General features: G+C 37.1%; 1 protein-coding gene across 5 annotated transcripts in view; it reads right to left on the minus strand.

The window, feature by feature from the left end:
• SAMD12 (sterile alpha motif domain containing 12) overlaps positions 1-13,835 on the minus strand; it is a 446,664-nt gene that overhangs the window by 248,796 nt on the left and 184,033 nt on the right. The gene's annotated exons all lie outside the window — the stretch shown is intronic.

The following is a 13,835-nucleotide window of genomic DNA, read 5'->3' on the forward strand; positions in this document are numbered from 1 at the left end:
CATGAGCCACCGTGCCCGGCTGTGGTATATTAATTTTTAAACAGAAAATGGGAGCAAAACCAAGGGGACAGGGCATCTCCAATTTTGCAGTCTGACTCCAGTGCTTTCCAAAAACATGCAAAACCAAAAAACAAACTGACAGAGTAATTAACAAGTCATCAATAAAAAAGAAATCAGAGTTGGGCATGATGGTGCACACCTATATCCCTGGCTACTCAGGAGGCTGAGGCAAGAGGACTGCTTGAGCCCATGAGTTCAAGACCAGCACGGGCAGCATAGCAGCACAGTGAGACCCCTACCCTGTCTAAGAAACAAAGAAATCAAATGGAAACAGGAGTTTTTTAAAACAGGGATAACAGAATGCAGCATGCTTAATTGACTTAGTTTCTCTGATAGGGTATAAAGCTCAGCATTCACAATGTAAGCAGATGTAGATGTTTGATCATATTTGATTTAGTATCATGTGTCATTATCACAGGAGACTAGAGAATAGAATAAAGACAGGGGAAAAGAAAATGGATCTGGTCAAAGGTGAGGCAGTAGGAAATCAAGTCCCTTGCTATAAAGGCTTCATTCTGCTCCTCGAATTTGGTTGGAAAAACACACTCATGAAAAGAGTGTCTTGTCCATTTCAGAACCCCACTCTGGTTATTTCTAAATGAGGTAACCTAATGGACTTTTCATAAGAATGGGTCTCCTGTTCTCCCACAGCAATGTCACCGAGCTTTGAACATTTTCTGGTGCCCCTGTACAAATCAGTTTAGTCTCTGGGTTTCTGTTTACTCATGTGAAAGGAAGGAGACAGAAGGAGGTCCCTTACAGTCTGACATCATGATGCCATGCTTTTCTATAAAATATTTCACAGCACTGGGATACAGTCTATCTCTCTTAGCACAGTGTTTGGCTCATAGTGGTGTCATTAAATGATTATCAATTCACTAATTATTGACTAGCAATGATAATAGGTAACATTTGATGTCCTTTGATGTGCTAGGCACTGTTCTAAATATTGTCCGGGTTTTAACTCCTTAATCCTCCCAACAATCCTGTGTGGTGGGTCCTGTTGATGGTAAGTGCTCAGCTCCTCTAATTACCTTGAGTCACCCATTGAACTCTGAGCCTCACTTCTTCACCTGTAACGGCTTGCAAAATTGTTGAAAGCCACTAACTCTTTAATACTGAGGAGTTCTAGGCACAGTTCTAGGTACTGGACAGGCATCACATGTACTAGACACAACTACAGTCCATGTGGTTCTCAGCAGAGCATCCTGCACATAGAAAGCCTCCAAGAAACGATGGGCATTATTAAGGATGTCAGGCATTTTCTAATGCAAGGCTGCTCCCATAGTAAGAATATTCCTTCTAGTTCTGATTTATGAAACAAATAGTTCATCTGGTGACAATTTCCACTCTTTTCCTGTCAAATACTATCACTAAATAAATTTTGAATTTAGAGTATCGATAAATGTGTCCTTGGAGCAGTTTACTTACACTAGCCTAAAAATTGGTGCTGTTCTGTGATGAAAATGGGAGAAATAAAAATAATGTATGTTTTTCTTCAATCAAAAATCTATTTTGAAATCATGAGTATTTTGTGTTAAAATTCCTTTGGTTTATGAAATGGTGGTGAGAGTGCTTTTTAATTAAAAAATATTAATGTGCAAAATACAAAAGGTGGCAACTGTATGTCATTTGCAAAAATGTTTTCTGCAATTTAACTTGTCTATGAAATCCAAAAGTCTTGGATGCACTGATGAAGACTCAGACGAGCAGAATCTGAAGGAGAAGAGAGTATTGTTCCTTTGTCAGCAGTCATCTCCTAACAACAGGCAATACCACGCCTTTCTTTATAAGAATGCTTTGGTATCTTCAGATTATTCTTTCAGTGAAAAAAAATGCAAATATGGATTTTCAAACTCAATTTCTTTCTCTATAATTATCTATATCATGGATAAACAGAAAACCATATCCATCTGTCCATCCATCCATCTTTAACCTAAATGATCCTATGGCCAGAATGGAAAAAATGCAGGATAACACGTACATCTTTTCATTTTAAGAACGGTATGTAGTTTAAAAAATGGAAACGTATACAAGTTTTTATAAACAAACTTTACTGAGACATAACTTACATACAATAAATCCCACATATTTGAAATATCAAGTAGATGATGTTTGACAATGATACAAAACATTTTCACCTCCTTCACTCCCCTTTACAGTCAATTTCCCTTTTATCCCCTACTCCAGGCAACCACTGATCTGACTGCTATCCCTACAGGTTAATCTTGCAAGTTCTAGAATTTTGTATGATTGGAATCACATAATATGTGCCCTTTTGTGTTTAACATGTTTCACCAAGCACAATGTGAGATTCACTCATATTGTGTGCATCAGTAGTAGGTTCCTTTTTATAGTTGAGTAGAGGTTTTGGTGTGAACATAAAATTTATTCTCCTCTTGCTTGATATAAGGGTTGTTTAGAATTTTTGGTTATTCTAATCTCTTTTGAAATTGTTGTACTAGAATTTTTAAGAACATATGTTTCCATTTCTCTTGAGTAGATACCTCGGAGTGGAATTACAGAATCATCTCATAAGTTTGTGATTAACTTCATAAGAAACTTGACATTTTCAAATCAGGTGACTCCATATTATACTCACATACAACATACATACAACACTGGGTATGGCTTGGTATGGGAATTTAAGCCATTCTACTGGGTGTAAAGTATTATCTCATTGTGGTTTTTATTTGCATTTTCTTGATGACTTAATATTTCTGATCATACTTGCATGTGCCTTTTGGCCATCCTTATATTTTCTTTATGAAGTATCATTTCAAATAATTTTGCCCATATAATTGGGTTGTCTTCTTTAGTTTTAAATGTTATGTATTTTGTATACAAGTTCTTTTTTAGATATATATTAAAAGTACTTTCTTCTTGTCTCTGGCTTGGCTTTTTCATTCCCTTGACGGATTCTTAGAAAAGCAGAAGACTTTTAATTTTGATAAAGACCAATTTAGAAGCCAAGTGTGATTATGTGCATCTGTAATCCCAGCTACATGTGAGGCTGGGGCCACGGGATCTTTTGTGCCAAGAGCTCAAGTCCAGCGTGGGCAACAGAGCAAGACCCTGTCTCAAAAAATAACAAAGAAAGAAAAGGAAAGAAATAAAAAGACCAATTTATCAATTGTTTTCTTTTAAACTAAGGTGCTTCTGGGGACATGTATAATAATTCCTTGCCTATTCTCGAGGTTGTGAAATTTTCTCTTATGCTTCCTTCTAGAAATTGTATAGAATTAGGTTTTAAATGTAGGCCCATTATTTATTTCAAATTAAATGTTGTGTATAGTGTGATGCAGAAGTTGAAGTTCATTTATCTTACTAAATGAAGTTCATTTAGTTTTTCCAGTACCCTGTAGTGAAGAGACCACCCTTTCTCTCGTTGAATTGCTTTGGTATGATTTTTGAAAAACATTTGGCCATATATGTGTGAGTACATTTATGGAATTTCTATTTTGTTCTACTACTATAACCTACAAGTTAGTCTTTATTCCAGTACCATATTACCTTAGTTATTGTAACTTTATAGTAAGTCTTAAAATTAGGTGGGCAAGTCCTCAAAAGTTTGTTCTTTTTCTATATGAGTTTCACTACTCTAACGTCTTTGCACTTCCATACAAATTTCAGAATCAATGTATTCATTTGATTTTAAAAAATCTGGTGTTACATTGTGATTGCAGTGAATCTATAGATCATCAGAATAATGGACATAATTTTAACATTGAGTCTTCTAATCCATAAGTGTGGGATATCTCACCATTTATTTAGATATTTAATTTCTCTCAGCAATGTTTTTACAGTTTTCTGTGTAGTCTTAGATATATTTTGTTTAGCTATTACATAGTAATCTTGTATTTTGCACACTAAGTTATATTATTAGTTCTTGTAGGATTTTTTCTTCATACAGGTTAAGCATCCCTAATCTGAAAATCCAAGATCTGAAATGCTCCAAAATCCAAAACTTTTTGAACACCAGCATGAAGGTCAAAGGAAATGCTCACTGCAGTACCTCAGATTTTAAATTTTTGGATTAGAGAAGCTCAACTGGTATGTATTCTGCAAATATTCCAAAATCCAAAAAAAATACAAAACTGAAAACACTTCTGGTTCCATGTATTCTAGACAACACTCAAACTCCAGATCTCATAGTTTTTTATATAAACCATTTGATCTATAAATACAAATAATTTCACTTCTTCCTTTCTAATCTTTTTGTCTTTAGTTCTTTCTTGCTTTATTTCACTAGCCAGGATCTTCAGAACAATATTTAATAGAAGGTAAGTAGCTGGGGGTGGTGGCTCATGCCTGTAATCCCAGCACTTTGGGAGGCTGAAGCGGGTGGATCACTTGAGGTCAGGAGTTCCAGACCAGCCTGGCCAACATTGTGAAATCCTGTCTCTACTAAAAATACAAAAATTAACTGGGCATGGTGGCAGATGCCTATAATCCCAGCTACTCGGGAGGCTGAGGAAGGAGAATCACTTGAATCTGGGAGGTGGAGGTTGCAGTGAGCCAAGATCATGTCACTGCACACTAGCCTGGCTGACAGAGTGAGACTGTCACACACATACAAAAAAAAAAAAAAAAAGTAAGAAAGTTAATGGTCTTGTCTTATTCTGTAGAGAAAAATTTTTTTTTAACCATTTAGAATGATGTTACCATAAAAATGTAAGTTCACCATAAATATGCTGTTTATCAAGATTTCTGTTATTTCTACTTTTCTGGTAAGTTTTTAAAAAATTGTGGATCAACACCGAATTTTGTCAAATGTCTTCTCTGCATCTATTGAGAAGAATGTATATTGGACATACATTCTATAAAGTGTTCTATAGATGTTAGTTAGGTCACGTTGATTGACAATGCTGTTCGGATCATCAGAGAGTGAGGTTGAAGTTTACAACTGTAATGGTAAATTTATCAATTTCTGCTTGAATACTATCAGTGTTCACCTTATGTATTTTGATGCTCTATGTTAAGAATGCAAATGTTTAGAATTGTTATGTCTTCTCGGAGAACGTAACCCTGTATCATTCTGTAATTGCCCTTTTTTTTTTTTTTTGACGGAGTCTCGCTCTGTTGCCAGGCTGGAGGGCAGTGGCATGATCTCGACTCACTGCAACCTCCACCTCCCAGGTTCAAGCAATTCTCCTGCCTCAGCCTCCCGAGTAGCTGGGACTACAGGTGCATGCCATCATGCCCAGCTAATTTTTGTATTTTTAGTAGAGATGGGTTTCACCATATTGGCCAGGGTGGTCTCAATCTCTTGACCTTGTGATCCACCCGCCTTGGTCTCCTAAAGTGCTGGGATTACAGGCATAAGCCACCACGCTCGGCCTAATTGCCCTCTTTTTTCTTTTCACTCTTGTTCTGAAGTCTGCATTGTCTCAACTCAATATAACCACTATAAGTGTCTTGACTGTGTTAGTGTAATATATCTTTCTCCAATACTTTACTTTTAACCTGAGTACTTAAAGTGTGTTTCTTCTAGAGAGCATATAGTTAGGTTTTTTTGCCCCTAATCTGATAATCTCTGTCTTTTAACTAGTGTGTTAAGACTATTCACATTTAAGGTATTTATTGATAGACTTAAACTTTACCATCTTTATACTTTTCTATTCATTGCTCGTTTCTCTCTTTTTCCTTTGACCTTTTCTGATTTTAACTGAGTATTTGATGCCATTTCATTTTATCTTCTCAACACACCATTTATCTTTTCTTTATAAAAAAATTTTTACTTTTTGCCTTACAGTTAACAATATACGTTTTTAAGTAATCTAAGTCCACTTTCAAATAACACTATTCTTCACATGTATTGCAGGTACCTTATAACAAAGCATTATCTATTCCTCCCTTCCATCCCTTGTGATATTGCTGTTATTCATTTTACTTATCTATATGGTATAAAACCTAATGTATTATTGTTATTATTGCTTTAACCAGTTAGCTTTTAGATCAATTAATAAGAAAAGGAATTTATTTTACCTTCATTTATTCCTTTTCTGACATTCTTCCTTTCTTTCTGTTGATTCAAGCTTCTGATCTGTATCATTTTTCTTCTGCCTGAAGAACTTTTATCATTTCTTGCAGGGCAGTTTGCTGACACTGAATTGCTTCAGTTTTTGTTTGTTTGGGCAAGTCTTTCCTTACTTTTCTTTTATGTTTAAAGAATAATTTTACTGGATATAGAATTGGCCATTTTTTTTTGTATCAACCCTTTAAAGTTTTCACTCATTTTCTTCTTGCTTAAGAGGTTCTCATTAGAAGTGTCCTGGAATTCTTATATCTTCTCTGGGACTAAGGTATGTGACGTTTGTTTTTAAAATCTGACTCCTTTCAAAATTTTACCTTTGTCGTGTGTGTGTGTGTGTGTGTGTGTGTGTGTGTGTGTGTGTGTGTTTGAGAAAAGTAGTTCAAATATTTATCCTGTTTGGTGTTATCTGAACTTCTTGGATATGTGGTTTGATGTTTGTGATTAGTTTAGGAAATCTATTGTCATTACTATTTGAACTATTCTTCTGTCTTCTTCTTCTGATATTCTAGTAGTGCATATGTTACATCTTTTAATATAGTCCCACAATTCTTGGATGTTCTGCTCTGTTGTTTTCACTCATTTTACTCTTTGCATTTTGGTTTTGGTGGTTTCTATTGATTTACCTCCAAGTTCACTGATTCTTTCCATGGCTGTGTTGAGTCTACTGATGATCCCATTGAAGGCACTCTTACTCGCTATCACAGTGTTTTTTATTTCTAGTATTTTCTTGATTGTTTATTAGTTCCACTTCTCTGTTACATTAGTCATCTGTTCTGGCAAATAGTTTACATTTTGCATTAGTGCCTTTAACATATTGATCATACTTATTTTAAATTTCCTTTTTGATAAATCTAACATCTGTGTCGTATCTGAATCTGGTTCTGATGATTACTTTGTCTCTTCAGTTTGTTATTTTCTTACCTCTTGCATGCTTTGTAATTTTTTGTGTGTGTCTGAAACCTGGACATGTTGTATTCGGTAATAAGAACTTGGGAGGAGGCATTTGGGGATATCCAATAAATAGTCCACTAGAACAAAGGAAGGGACTGGAAGATAGCATTATGCTTCATTGATGCCAGGAAGCAAGAATCTAATGGGAGCAGTCATCAAGAGCTTTCTTCGGCAAGAGTTTCTAACCTGGGAACCTAAACAGGACCGAGGGGTGTGTTTCAGTCAAACTTCAACATAAACTTTCTTATTAAACTTTTCAACTACCAACTTACTGTGATAAGTCTTACCACAGAGCCTTATCTTGGGAACTAGAGATGAGATACCTAACCCAGATGAAGAGAACTAAGGAGAGCTTTCTATAGGAGGCGGTATCTAAAACTCAAGCCAGAAGGAAAACTGGAATTATTCAGGTGAATGGGTGGGTGTCAGGAAGGTAGAGAGTATGACATTTGAGAACCCTTCAAAGTAGTTCAGTGGGCCTCCAGCTTAGAGGAGGAGGGAGTATAGGCAAAACCAAACACCATCACCATCACGCCTAGCACCATCACCACCAACAACCACCACCACTACCACCACCGCCACTGCCACCATCACCACCACAATAATCCAACATCTTGAACAGAAAAACAGACTGCTTTTTAAAGCTATAAAATGCTCATCCCTGGAGGTGTTGAAGCAAAGGCTGTCCAACCGCACAGTAGGGATGTTAGAAAGGGTACATAGGGGGACATGTGGCTATATTGTAAGGGGGACACTCAGCCTCTGTTCTTCCTATTCCCTTGTGGAAGGACTTCCCTGACTAATGCTCTTGGCCTCTCTCCTGCCCTCCATTTGCTACTCATTCAGCCCTGTCCCATGTTCTGTCCTCACTTGAGACCTGTGTCCTGATGTAGTCTGCTTTCTGCCAAGCCTTAAAAGAGGCAGTGCTACTTGTGCCAGTGACTGGGATGATCCATTTAGAAAGGAAACATTCTTAGTAAATAAATTTGTCTACAGATATAAATTACATTCTCCAAAGACTTTTATCAGGAATGGAGCTGGTATTTTGTGGTCCATTGACCTACCACTTGTGTTTATTTCTCATTGACAGGGTCTTTTTTTTTTCTTCTTAAATTGACCCCATAAATCCTTGGAAGACATCTAAAGTCCTTTCCAACACTCAGAAGTCTTTTCCCCTGAATCATCAAGAAAACAGAGTTCAGTACCCTTGTTTTAAGAATGCTGAGAAATAAATTATATATATTAAAGTTAGGAAGTTTATAATTTAGAAAGCTAGTAAGAGTTCCATTAAAAGGGGATAAAATGAAAAATCAATGGCTCTATTGGAAAATTAGGAGAAACAAGTTATGTTCTAATCATATCAGAAACTTTACTATGTAAATATAAAATTATGCTCAAGTTTCAATAAGAGTATAGAGCAGTTCACACAAAAAAGAAATGTGAAAAAACAAATACAAAGATATAGGAAAGCAGAACACAATATCCAGAGGGGAAGTGATAAAGATGAGAAAATGTGCAGATGACACACCGGATAGTTAAATACATCTACATTTTGTTTGGTTATACTGGATTCTACTAAGTAGTATTCTCCTAAGTACGTCACATAAAGTAATTATTCTACTTCTTTTGACACTTGTTAACTATAGACCCCATTGGTCTCTACAGGGAACTCTAACCATAATTAAAGACTTGGAAGACAATCGCAGAAGGATAAAGGAGTAGAACAGCTCAGAAAAATCAGCACTGAAGAGAACAATGTTAGCAAATGCATGGAGCCACATTCCAAAGGTCCTAAAAACATAGTGATTTTCCCTTTACTCAATAGCATATGCAGAATTGCCCAATTTCAAGGTGCTGCATCTCAGCAGAATATTTTTAAAAAGGAAAAGAAGTACAAGTGGGTGATAGTTGCAGCATAAAAAAACAGACCAAAGGCATACTTCTATTTTGTAGGTGATGATTTAGAAACATGATAAATCAATAGGAATCATTTGTCATTATATGACAACTATTTGTTCTTGTAGACATCTAAAGGATACCCATGGTTCGGCCATGAAGTAGACCAAGGAAACCCTTTATACATTCAAAGCAGCTTTTAAAAAATATTTTATATTCTGGGGAGCTCTGAGTGCTTCACCTCTGAAAATAAGTCTTTCAAGTTGGCAGGGGAAGGAACCCTTCACAGATAGAGGATTTGAAGCCAAACGAGGTGAGGTGATGTTAGCAACCACCACAGGAAGAAACTTCAAACCTGAAGAGATACTTGACTGTGCATAAAAGAATCTGAAAGTTGCCTGTGAGCTTACACCTGGCCCCAGTAGAGCCTCCTCATCAGCATTCCAAGCCAGGCCCCAGAAAGCTAGGGACAGAATCTTACAAGCACAGAAACATACACAAATTTCTTTCCTTTAAACCTAATCTCATGATTTCAGTCTATATGTCCTAATGCCTCTCCAGTGTTCTAACCATCTTACTCTTTTTAAAGTGTGCTTCTGCAGGGAGTTAATGCTACTAGTACAGCAGCACCCCCCTTAGCTAAGGTTTCGCTTTGTGCGGTTTCAGTTACCTGTGGTCAATTGTGGTCTGAAAAATAGATGAGTATGGTACAATAAGATATTTCAAGAGACAGAGAGATATTTACCTAATTATTATTATGGTATATTATTATTAATCGTTCATTTTTTCATTAGTTCTTGTTAATCTCTTACTGAACCTAATTTAAAAAATTAAACTTTATCATAGGTATGTATGTACACACTATATAAATAGTGTTTGGTAATATCTATGGTTTCAGGCATCCACTGGGGGTCCTGCTGGTTGTAACATCTTGTCAGTTTCCTCATTAATAAGTTAAATTAAAGTCTTAAAGATATTACAACCAGCTCAAGGGAGAATCTGAACAGCAGACACAATTATAGATCAGGAAGACTGAAATAAATGTGTAAATGGGAGGTAAAACTCACCTTTTCCACAGTGGCTAGGCAAGTCAACTGAACCTCTATGGAACAGAATTTACATGTCAATGGAGAAAAATTATATTGTATTACTCTCTGCTATTTACAACTCACAGAGTTATAAAATTGCTCCCTAGAATCAAAGAATTAGATAACTCAAAATGTTGTGCTATAGATGACCATGCATAGTTTTCCATGGAAGCACAATTTTTTTCCTACATGGATCACTGACTATCTTATTTACCACTGTATTCTGAAAACCTGGTACATGGTAGATGGTCCATAAATACTTGCTAAATGGATGAATGAATGTTCACTATATGTCAGTCATTAAGCTAGGCTCTTCACATACATCGTCCCATTTAATCTTCCCCCAAATTCTTTAAGATAAATATTATTTTACTGACAAGAAACTAACGTGTGGCATTATGTTTTTATTACATGTCAAAGGTTGGTGTAGAGTGCAGCAGGGAGGATTTGACTCAGACCTAAGATCAGAAAACCTATCTCTGTTTTCTTCTTCTTTTTCTCTCCATTTAATATATGTCATTTTTATTTACTGTCACTGGACCATGTGCCTCTAAATCAAGGGATGTTTGTATATAACATTGATATAACATGCTTCCTCAATGAGCATGATATAGGAGATACTTGCTTTAAGAAAAACAAAAGAACAGCAGCACTCAGGAGAATCTAAGCATAAATAAGAGATACATGAACAATCTTTTCTGCAGTCTTAAAGATTAGCACAGGATATTTACCAGCCCAGAATGTTTTGTTTCCCTTAGATGCTCCTTTCCCTCCTTTCCCAGGATAATAAAGCTGGATGAATTCAACATCATGTGTATTGTTTTGTTATCACAGATACCATCAGGGCAACACTTGGAAAAGAGCAGCAGCTGACATGCGTTGTATGCTGTGACTGTGTACCACCTTCATAGCAACACTATGAGGTAGATACTATTAGCATCTCCTTTTCTGCAGATGACAAGCTGACATGCACCCAGCAACCTTTACAAAATCACAAGGCTGTGATGCAGCTGTGGGCTGTGACCTGGTACTTGTAACCACTCCCCTGTCCTCTCTTAAGTCACTCTACTGTCTGCACAGCCTGGTGAGGTTTGCTCTGTCATCACATCTTGAGTTTTACAAACCTCTTTGCCCTGTTCATCACAGCCTCCAAGAGTACTGGGATTCCCACAGCTTCTAGCATCACAGGGCTGGTAAATGCACACTGGCTGAAGTCCTGAAAGCTATTTTCTGGCCACTTGGCACTTGTGATCATTTGGGTATTTTGCATTCACTCTTAGAGAGGCAGGGGCCAGAGAACAGGGGAAGAGTGGTCTTCTGAGGCTTCAAATAGGTGAATGTCAAAAAGATGTAGACCAAAAGTTAATCTGAAATCATTCTCTCTGTTCCCTAATTCCCCCAGTAATTCCCTGCTTTCTTCTTCTTGCCGGAAAATAGGCTGCCCTTAAAAGGAAATAACAGCATGTTTTTCTACACTTCCAGGTGAGTCCTGAGATGAATAATAGCATAATGCCGACATATAAAAGGAGTCAATAAATGGTTAGCTTAGTGGTTTACCTATATTATTTCATTTAATTTTCACGACATCTCTCTGAGCCAGGTACTATTATCTTTATTTTGGAGATGAGGTAGTGAGGTTAAGTAACTTGCCCAGGTCAAGCAGCTTGCCCAAGATCCCAAGAAAGTAGTGATTTCCCAATACCAGGTATGTTTCATGAAGACCAAGTCTGCCACCAAAAGCATATGACAACTGTTTGAAATACATACCTCATTCCCACACTCCTGTCCTCATGTACTTAGCAGAAAACCTTGGGAAGTGGGACCATTTATTCCATAAGTATTGAAGCATGAATCTTTATTTCTGAGGACTGTAAGGCTCATCCTCTTCAAACCATTATAAATGCTTATCCTTCCCTCAAGGGGACCTCATAATTCTCACCCCTAATAAAAGATAACACTGCTTTCAAATAAGATCATGAAAAAGGCTTTGCCATTACTATCACACAGGCATTAAAAAACATTAAGCAGCCATTATCTGATGAAGGCTACCATAATCAGGCAAATGGTTACTAACTGATTGATCATGGTTAGGAGTAGAATAACTGACCTTAGATGGGCTTTTCTTATACTCTTAAGGGAGGAACTAAGAAAATGAAATGTAGACACTTGGAATTGAAGCTAAGTACCCACACTGCCTTCTGAATTTCAGAGATTTCATCCAAAAGGGCCATTGACTCTAGTTGGGAGTGACAGAGAGGAAATGCATAAAGGACCATTTTTATATTTAAGATAGAAGGATTTTACTCTCGTTTGTTAACTCAACTTGAGCTACAATTGGGTGTTTTCCCTATATATTTAGACATATCAATGTGGACAGCAGGAATCTAGGATCATCTAGCTCAGCATTTTTTTTTTTTAAATCAATCAAGTTTTCTGTATGGTTCAAATATATACAACAGACACAAAGGGAGTGGTTTTGGTTCACACACCCGCCTCTACCCAAAGCACACCCACATCCCTTTGGCAGTCAAGAGCTCCATGAAACACACTTAGAAAACCATCAACTGAGACCTATTCTAAGAAGGTGAACTGACCTGCCCCAGATCTCACAGCTACAGCCTAAGAGCTGAACTGCAAAAAGAAATACTTTCTGCTTAACAAGTCCCTTTTCAAAGTAATAGGAGTGAACAGAACGAGAGAGATTAGGATTTGTCATGATAGAAAGCGTGGGTTTGGAAAGAGGTTTGTCATTGAGAGTGCTGAGCTATTTCATGACAAGTCACTTTACCACCAGAGTGAAAGCATTTTCTCAGAAAAAAAAGATCTGGACTAGAAAAGACTTCTTAACACTGTTTCCCCCTTGAAGCCACACAGTTTTGGTTTACAGAGTGTATCCTCAGTCCTATCTTTCACTGCACTGTTTGTGAAGGGAAAAGAGAAGTGTTGCCCACATACAAGCAGGATCTTAGGGTGAAAGGGCAGGCAAGGTCTAGAAAAGCCCCCTTACTCTGATGAGCTACCATGGTGGGCATATTTGCTCCATCTTGCCCACTCCATCCCCCAATTGAGAGACTTGATCTGAAGGCCCTTTATGGTTCACTATCCTGTCCTATTTTCTGCTTTCAAGTACTTATTGACCTCCACGTATATTTGAATACCCTTGATCTAAATGGAATCATTATCTGTGCCTTGAAACTATTCATCCCAAGGGCAGAGAGTTAGTATTATTATATTCCATTTCAGAAACTTGGAACATTGCTAGGTGCAGATACAAGAAGGTGTTCAACAGGGAAATGGATGGCCAGAGGATAGGAGTGTCAGGAAAACCGACTTTCCACCATGGACTCTTTCACATGATTGGATACATGTGTATAACTCACCCAAAGAAGTCAATATACTTTATCTTAGACATTTTTTAAAAAGCATTTTCCTACTTAGAAACCTTTTCTACTCGGAAGATCTACATAGTGATCCTGTAGCCAAGTTCATGTGAAAGACTTCCTTCTTTCCTTTCTCTATGATTGGTATGCTGTTATTTTCTCTAGGATCCCCCAACCCTGCACACTGATTCCTATATACTTTTACAGTGGATGCTCACAATCCACTGTTTTCTATAATAACCATGTATGTTTGTTAAATAGCATGGCTCACATGGATCTGGAATTTATCATCCCTTTGAAAGTAAACCCATGCCAGAAAATTTCAGCAGGAAGATGTTGTTTCATGGTAAGGGTATGGGAAAGGCCATCGTGACTGGGAGAAAGAAAGAAAAGGAGTGAAATATCTGGGATACTGCATACTTT

Source organism: Nomascus leucogenys, chromosome 16 (assembly GCF_006542625.1).
Source record: "Nomascus leucogenys isolate Asia chromosome 16, Asia_NLE_v1, whole genome shotgun sequence".
NCBI classification, from domain to species: Eukaryota; Metazoa; Chordata; class Mammalia; order Primates; family Hylobatidae; genus Nomascus; species Nomascus leucogenys.